General features: G+C 39.6%; 1 protein-coding gene across 1 annotated transcript in view; it reads left to right on the top strand.

Moving 5' to 3' along the window:
- The window catches only part of LOC146080965 (ubiquitin-conjugating enzyme E2 E2), a 236,220-nt gene that overhangs the window by 39,606 nt on the left and 188,449 nt on the right, over positions 1-8,165 (top strand). The gene's annotated exons all lie outside the window — the stretch shown is intronic.

Below are 8,165 nucleotides of genomic sequence, written 5' to 3'. Positions count from 1 at the left end.
CTTAGAGTTGCAGAGTGGTGCAGTGGTTAAGATTGCTGTCTCGCAGCACCAAGGTCATTCATCCAGGTCCCAATCTGTGGCGTTTTTATCTCTTCTCCATATTTGCTTGGACTTCTCTCAGGCACTGCAGTTTCCTCCCACAATCCAAAATTATGCTCATAGTTTTAGACCAAAAATATAAAATAAAAATTAGCCCTGTGTTACTGATTGTAAACTCCACTGGGAAAGGGACTTCTCTGAATTAATTTTCTGTTTCTGCTGTATAATATGGGTGCACAATATGAGTAACTACGTGGGCATACATTGTGCCAAAGTTTGTAGGATAGGCATGCCTTTCCTTGATTAAGTGTATTTACTGAAGCGAATAAGAGTTATGCTAGACACTTTTGAACATTAATTGTACAAAACAACTCCTAAAGAGTGTCACATTCCCTTTCTCAAATGTATAACTTAAGTTAAAAGATCAGTACACCTCAATTATGTTTTACATTATACAATAAAATTACTACTATTCATTGATTTAATAAAGCAGAAGTTCTTATATTTAAAAAAAATGTGAATGCTTTACAGAAACATATGGGGGGAGGGATAATGCACACCCAATTTACTGAAGTAATGAGTGGGTTCACTTGCAGAGCCTGAGTGTCACTGAGTAACACTCATGCCCTGCAAGCAAACACACTCACCACTTCAGTACTTATCATTTTTTCTGTGATTTTATAAGAATCGCGCTACACTAAGTTATTTTTGGTACTTTTAAAGAGTCTAAACAAAAGGACCTATTTAATAGTCGAAAACTTCCATATCTTTGTTAAGCTGCCCATACACGTCCGTTTAACGGATCCATTTGGGACTTGAATAGCACGCATCACATCGGATCGCATGCCTTGTGCATGCACTGCGATCCGATGCGATGTGTAGCTAGTACAAAAAGTATGTGCAGCACATAGTACAGAACGGAGCCGGTCCACAACGGACCGTGTATGGGCTCCTTTATGATGATATTGGAAATTACACCCCTGATGAACGCATTGGGTTTTCAGATTATCATTTCACCAAACACTGACTGTTAAATGGAGTGTTAGGATAAATAAATTTGTTTTATTTTATGTTTTAATAAATACATTATATGGAAACAAATTGTGTAGTATTGTTCCGTTGAGAAATCACTCCCATTTGAGTGGTGGAGGTATACCTCTGAGCGCGCTCTATTCTTTGTATTTCTGTTTCCCCTATCCTCTACCAACAGGGGACATCTAGAGCTGCTGCCATTCCAACTAGCGCAAACTAAGGTCATTCCTTGTCATTAGAATTCATAGTATCTCCACTATTACATTACTTTTAATTTTGCACTGTTGATGTTGAATACATTTGGCCACAGTGTATTTTTGTGATCTCTGGCAAATCCATTAATAGAACCGTTGCTTTTAATAATAACTGGCTTAGAGTTTCCCATCCTTTTTCATGATGTGACATGGATGACAATTTTTATGACCCATAAGTGTTAAAATATTGTAGTAAATAAGTCGAGTCATGGTTGAAATAAGTATATTAGAAAAAGTCAGGAAATTGTGACTAATTTGTTTAATTTACTGTTAATATACGAATCACATAAAAACCATATTGTAGATTTTTAAAATGTACTTTAAGCCTTTATTCATAAATCCTGTTACTCCTAAATCTATGCAACAACTGCAAAAAATAAATTGTATTTTCAGGCATTGGATTGAAAATCCTTTCTCTTGCTAGTGTATGCTAAGTATATCATGCTCATACATGCGCCTCTCTGTAGATTTATTTATTTAGAGTTTCTTATATAGCGCAGCAGATTCCGTTGCGCTTTACAATAGTAGACAGATAGTAGATAGATAGGGGAAATTTACTAAGATGTCAGTTCTATTTGGGATGGGATGTTGCTATGGGCAACCAATAAGAATGCACTACTTATTTATTTAGCACCTTCTAGAATAATAGAATCTGAATGGTTGCACATAGTAACATCCCGTATGAAAATTAACTCCCATCTTAGTAAATTTTCCACCAGTATGTGTCCAAGAAAGGTTCCTATATTCGAACACATGAACAGAATATGCTGGAGGTGCACAGTGAAAAGGTAGAGAGGTTATCTACACGGGGAGATGCAGTGGGGGTGGTGCCTGATGGTTAGTTCCGAGGAGTTTCAGACCAGTACATCCAGGACCCAGGCTCCAGGGGAAGTGTCCATACAAATGCACCACTTGCTAGCTGACTGTTTAGAGAGGGAAGTCCTTATCTGTCTTCAACAGCACAATTCCCATCACCGGTAAACTCTATTACCACCTACCTGAGCTGATGCATGGATCTGTAGAGACACCCAGACCACCCCAGTCTATGCTCATTCATCACATATACAATTATTCATCTACAAGATTACATATTCAAATGGAAGATTGGCCATCATCCACACTCAGGCTTTCGAATAACTGCTTCAGTTTACTTACCATCTTCTACAAGCACCAAATTATGTTACTAACCTCTGTGAGATATTAGTCATTCCAACAGGTTACATCATGGGGGAAATTTAAGTTAATGAGAGATTCAGAAAGTGAGAGATTTGGTAAGAAATCTCCAGTTGTTTTTAAAGCTGCAATCATTTAAGGTGCCCATACACTAGTAAGATTTATCTTCAGATCTGGCTGGTTGGAACAGAAACATGATTATGGATGAGTGACAGTTTGGCAGTTTTCCAGCATTTCCAAGCAAATGGTCAACTGTCATTTGCTCTCATCCATAACCAGGTTTTTGTTCCAACCAGCAAGATCTGAAGATAAATCTGCGTGTGTATGGCCACCTTCACACTGATTTTGAAGTGTAAACTATTTCTTACCAAATCTCTCACTTTCCGAATCTCTCATCCTATTATATTTCACCCCATCTAGTACATATTTTTGATCATTAATTAATGAATATATATTTTTTACAACAGAAACGTTTGCTTACTTGATCATGTATTGTATTCAAATCAATGGGTTTCCTTTAGTTGAGTGTCCAAAAACATAATTTTGCAATAATATTTTTCACTTAACATTTTGATCCGTCATAGTGCAGTACATATGTTTCCTATTGCAGGATATATAGAAGTACGGCAGCTCACCTGTTACGCCAAAATTAGTGCAGTGGTTACAAAAACAATTGTTATTTTGCACATTAGAAAAATATCTGGAAAGAACATGTAGACTAGAGGAAGTACTGGCTTTCTGGATGGGAAGAACATAGTTAACAACTTCTCAGTAGTAAAATTTGAGGTGCTACCCTTCAGGATGTATCAAATAAAACAGGGACCACTGTGGATCAGACTCTAGCAGGCCTCCATTTGACAGTATGCAGGTTGAGTGGTAGTTGCTATAGCCCACCTGATTTACACTGTGTGGTTGGTTAAAAAAAAAAAAAAAAAAAACTTGCACCCATTGTATCCATTAGCCATGTTCTCAGGAGATAGTATTTTTAACCTGTACAAGTGGAAAGGAAGTTAATGTGTCTACCCAAACAATGATCAATCTAATGGCCCTAATACACTAGGGCAATTTACATGCAATTTGGGCACTTTTCAAACTATTGCAACGATTAATTGCACAAAAAGTGACCAAATTGCATGTGACTGAATGCAGATTTGATGCGTCACACCAGAGCCTGCAAGTCACACCAGCTGCAGAAAAAATCTGCTAGATTGCTTCCAAGCCAGACAGGCTTGGCTTGGATCACATGCAATGTATTGCATGCAAAGGGACTGAATGCGATTCTGCTGGGCGGATCTTGGGTGACTTCTCCGACGGGAGGATTCATCTAGCGTTTCCCAGTTAACATGTAAACAGAATCTTTATATGCAGTTTCTACTGCATTTTTTCCCTTACCAGTGTTGTATTATGGTTGGTTCTGCTCAGTATGTGTACCTTCTGTTAAATACATGCACTGCTTTCATACTTTTGTACTGTTTTTCTTTGTTTTGCTGCAGATGCTAAATGTAATCTCATGTTATTCATAGTCAATAGCTTTTAGGCCAGTATTCAATGCCTCAGATTCGCCGTTTTTTTCAGTGAATCTGGCAATTCCCTGGTTGAATGGCGAATTTTCTGTTAGAAAAAACAATTCGCCATATTCTATGGAGGCAATTCGCCATAAATGAACAACGAATGTCTGCCGATTCGCCGAAAATGATTCTCCACAATTCGCCTGTGATTTTCAATGGGGTTTTCAGTGGAATTCGCCGACAGTGTATTCAATGCTCAATTCGAGTGCTGCATTCTCCATTGAAATTCGCCATGAGTCTCCGTTTAGCATTCGTCATCTTTTTTAGGTGAACTGTAATGTGTTCTTTTAAATTAAAGCGTTTTTATTTATTTTTTTGGTGTTAAAAAATCAGAATATTTTTTCTATGAAAGGGCATGCTATTTTTATTCATATACTTGCAGCACATGAATATATTTTCAATTTTTTTTTAAACAATATTTTTTTTTTTTTACACATTCGCCAGCAGGGGGCCGGGAGCCGGAGCCGCTCATTAATATTCATATATTCACTGCACACTGGTCCCGATCATTACATAGGCACGATCGGGACCAGTGAGTGCAGCGGCTCCGACCCCAGCAGCACCCTGCCCTTCTGCTGGGGGTGAGGTGAGGGGAGGGTGGAGAGGGGACGGGAGGGGGGAGAGATATGCGGCTCCAGCAGTAGCAGACCTCTTGATGTCAGCGCTGGGGCTGCCGGAGGACTGCTGCTGCAGGCTGTGCGGGGGGGGGGGGGGGGAGGGGGATTCGCCTCAGGGATTTGTCCGCCTGCCGCCTGCCCCCCTCACTCATGCCGGGAGCCCCCACAGGGACGCAGCAGCAGCAGGCCTTTAGCTCCGGCAGCCACAGCACGGTGATGTCAGCGCTGGGGCTGCCGGAGCTGGAGGACTGCTGCTGCGGGCTGTGCGCGCTGGGGGGGGGGGGGAAATCGCCACTACCATTCCCCTCTACCATTCGCCTGTATTCGAAGTCAGGGGCAGCGAGCCCCTGACGCATTGAATAGTGTGGGCTGGGGGAGCCACACGAATTCAAGATCAGCGATATTTGCTGGCGAGCGCACAGCGAATCCAAAACAGGATTCGCTACCTTGCGCTCGCCAGAGCATTGAATACCTGTGTTAATTTTGGTAACTTTATTTTCTTTTTCTAAAATTTTACAAATACAACTTAAATTAATACATTCATTTTATATATGCACAATTGTAGTGAGTAGTGTTTGCTTAAACACACCTGCCTTGACATAATATACTGAAAATTCAATATATTTTTAAAAAGTTACTACATTTTTTGTTGTTGATTTTATTTTAATGGGTATTTAATTCCTGAATCCCAAGTGAATGTTACCTGTCATTGATGTATTTATTGCTTTCTGCCCATATTACTCATTTCAACATCTTTTAAAGGCTATAGGATATTTTTTTCAATTACAATATATATACCTGTAGATTACGCACATGAAGTGTATTACACACAAAACATTAAAAACACTGGCAGTTGAAGTAACATTGATTTTTCTCATTGCACCAGCACCTTTCAAGGGGAAGGGTATATTAGGCAGCAAGTAAACACTCAGTGGAGGGAAATTAATTAGCCGCTGTATTTACCACAGGTTAATTGATCCCCTCGAGGCTATTTAGTTGGCAGAACTGCACTTAACATTTTTTTTTTTTTTTTTTTTTACATCTGAACCGACACACACAAAAAAATCCTTGACAACTTGCATGTTTATAGGTGCGGGTGTAATATGACGCTCTGACAGTCAGGATTCTGGCAGTTTATATACCAACATTTGAATCCTGACTGCCTGTATTCTGGGAACGAGTGCTAAGATACCCCTTAAGCTTGCCACAGGTTCTATTCTCCCTCTATGGGGGTCTTGGATGTGTTAGAATACCCCTTTCAGTCAGGATCCTATCTCTCGGCATTTAACAGTCAGGATTCTGATGTTGGTGTACTAACCTTCAGAAATACCGACTGTCGGAGCGTCATCCGGCACCCATGGGTGCAGCGGCCCTGTTGATGCAGATGTCTATGAACTTTTCACAGATTTTATGCGTTACCACACGTTTGCGGTGGTTGAAAGGATATCCGTTGATAAAGGTTGAATAGTCCCAAATAATAAAACTAAAGTTCACCCCCCCCCCCCCCCCCATTAGCTTAACAGGGCTAACTTTGACCAGGACCAAATTGTGTTAATTAGACGATGAGTCGCAGCTTTTTTTAAATGGTAGTTCTTGTGGCGTATGCAGTAGTAAGAATCTACCAAACGTTGTACAAAAACAACCTGTGAATTGATGACTAAGTCATGGGTGTCCATGTGTTGGTAGCAAATGGTATCTGGTTTGATTCCACAGACTATAACATACATTGCTGAAAACTATTAATGCTGTTCTTATCAAAAAGGTGTCCGATTTCAAAGTGTAGTCTAGCTTGCTAAGTAGCTGCAAACTGGTCAGAGTAGCCATTGTAACCCCCTCTTCACCCTGCCAACAGTCCCATTTAATGGGCATGTAAACATCAGAACTGGACAATGAAGCAATAGAAAAACTTGGTTTGGTCTTTTACGTTACTTGTATAGCTGGGTATGTGTGCATTGTTTACCTTGCAAGATACTGCAGCTGGACCCCTGTGGGAAGAAGGTAATATTTCAGAGGCATGGATGTTACTTTGACACATGACATCTACCTAAACATTGTTACAGACCATGTACACCTCTTCTTGGTTTTACTTGGTCTCAGTGTCCTCTATCAGCAGGATAAGGTGCATTTCTATAATGCACAATGTGTTCAATTGGAATGTACTGGAAAAAAAAGTCCAGACCATTGTGCCCCCCCCCCCCCCCCCCCCCAAAAAGGGACATCTTCAGAGGTCTTGTGGACTCTGGGGTAAATGTATTAAGCCTGATAAAGTGAAAGGTGATCGTGCTCCTGCCAATCAACTTCTGTCATTTTCCAAACACAGTTGATTGGCAGGTGCATTTTCACTTTCCAATTTATCACTTTACTAGGCTTAATACATTTTCCCCTCTAAGGGTGCCCATACACGTTACAATTATTGTATACAATATTGTATACAATATCGCATCTCATCCGATTTCGGTTTTGCGATGACATCAGATGAGATGAGATCTAGTACAAAAAGTATGTGCTGCACATACTTTTTGTACTAGATCTCATCTCATCTGATGTCATCGCAAAACCGAGATCGGATGAGATGCGATATTGTATACAATAATTGTAACGTGTATGGGCACCTAACGCTTTAACAAGCCAGAGCGGTTTGGTGGCACCAATGAAACTACATGATCTTAGGCAGGTGTTTGTACTGTTACAGCTGATCATTGTGGTTCAGTTGTAAAACACACATCTATTTTAGTATATCTTATTCAAAAGTAATATTTATGCAACATTTCAGTAAACTAAAATATCTATCAATTGTGTGTGCATTGATAAAAAAAAAGTTTAGGAGTAGCTGTATAAAAGGCCATGTGTGCATTGTAATAACTGCCATGTGTTGATATTGCAACGAAATATACATATATTCCCACCAGTGGATTTACTTACACCCAACTGTATCGTGTCATCATACTGTGGTATATATCCATCCATTGGTTACATTTGTGTGCCCCCGCACTGTTTATATGCGTTTTGCTGCACTATTTACTCTGCAGCGATCCCTGCCGTGTCTGAGACACAACTGGTCTTACAAAAAAGGTCCTGTGATTTAAAACCCATTGATCTAGACCTATACATTGGTATCAATTCGGGACAAATGAGGATCACTTACAATTATTTCTATAACCAGTGATTGTCTCCATATCAATAATCATATTTTTGCTGCACTTTTTTAATAGTTAGGTACAAGAACCAGCATATTTATTTTAGAGTATACCTAATAAAAGCTAAATTTTATTTTAAACAAATTTACACTTTTGATCTGTGATAAAGGGTGCCCCCACCCAGAGTTTTTTCTCCTCCTCTCTTGGCAATATTCTACAGCTAAATATACTGTACAAAAAATAAATACTGTTAGTTTCCAATCTTAAAATAGTCATATTTCACAGTGAAATCAGCTAAGTGACATTGAAAGATGGAATTACTGTGAGTGCTGGGTGGCTGGGCCT

Source organism: Crinia signifera, chromosome 5 (genome assembly GCF_055691185.1).
Source record: "Crinia signifera chromosome 5, ASM5569118v1, whole genome shotgun sequence".
Lineage (NCBI taxonomy): Eukaryota > Metazoa > Chordata > Amphibia > Anura > Myobatrachidae > Crinia > Crinia signifera.
The sequence above is the reverse complement of the archived record's forward strand: the minus strand, read 5'-3'. Positions and strand labels throughout refer to the sequence as shown.